Source organism: Amphimedon queenslandica, unplaced genomic scaffold (assembly GCF_000090795.2).
Source record: "Amphimedon queenslandica unplaced genomic scaffold, v1.1 AMPQUscaffold_10425, whole genome shotgun sequence".
Classification (NCBI taxonomy): domain Eukaryota; kingdom Metazoa; phylum Porifera; class Demospongiae; order Haplosclerida; family Niphatidae; genus Amphimedon; species Amphimedon queenslandica.
The window spans coordinates 774-2,055 of record NW_003549307.1 but is presented as its reverse complement, the minus strand read 5'-3'; positions in this window follow the sequence as shown (position 1 = coordinate 2,055).

Here is a 1,282-nt window from a genome sequence, read left to right as displayed (position 1 = left end):
TTTGGAATGACCCTCCCTCCAATTTAGTCAATAAAAATTATTTAAAAGTAAAAGAACATTTTTAACCTCTAATTTTTCAATATTACTGACTTTAAGGTGAATTTAATTTGCCGAATTTTTAGAAGATTTACGGTACATGTATTAGCAATCCTTTGGGGAATCACATGTACATGTACATGTATGCTAGTCCTTATTTCTTCAAATCCCCATAAAATGTGATTATAGTATTATCATGTGCTCTGTGTTGTAGTGTTTCCACTGTCTCATGGGCAACTGTGTAATGTAGATGGAATGGATCTACAACCTGGAGATGATTTGATCATTAATAGAGTGATGGGAACAGACGACTATCAAAAAGGAGAGATGGAGCTAAAGAAAGGATCAGAGAAGCCGATGGCACAGAATGGGAACTGTGAAATGGTAAGAGTCTATGTACATGAACATGTATGTAGGCAATCAAGCAGTACATGTACATGTAATAGCGTCAATAAGAAGACTACAATTAAGAATTAAGTACCGTATAGCGGGTATATTTCATTCGAGTTTAATTTCCTTCTTTTCGTTCTCATTCCTTGTGGAACGAACATTTTCCAAACGAAAAGGGCGTTTCCTCAATGCCACGTGTGCAAAATGGCTGCTCAGAACGAAAATAAAACAAACGAAAATTTCTAATCCTGCTTAGAACGAACATTTTTCCAGATCAAATATACCCGCTATACGGTACATGTGCTTGCATACATATATGCATGTACACTGTACAAATTTATATGTGCATTTTTGGCTTTTCCTATCGTTAAAGTTACATGTAGGTTTGGTTCTGGTATTATGAGAAGAGTGCATGGTTTATTATGGGACACTGCCTAAAGATACTATTTTTTAATTCCAGCATTAAAGTGCTTCATATTGTATGAATTTTAGAATGCTACCCTTTTAGGTGTTTCGTGTTCTGAAAGGAAAAGTTTTAGCGGTATTGGAAGACCAAGAAGTAGAAGTGGGTACTGATGAGTATGTCCTCATTCCTCCTGGTAAATAATGATTATTACGTGTACCATCTGTTGTCATTAATATTATTCCTTATTACTAGGTACTGCTTATCAGTTAAACAATGTTTCAAGATCAAACACAATAATTGATTATACTGTAATTATGAAAAAATAAGCATAATATATTACATTTTCATTTATCGTAGTGCTGTAACATTGCATATCCACTAAATCTTTGAATCTTTTATAAAATTTTGTCTTGTGTGTGGGCGTTGGTCAAATTTTAGTTTCACCCAAGT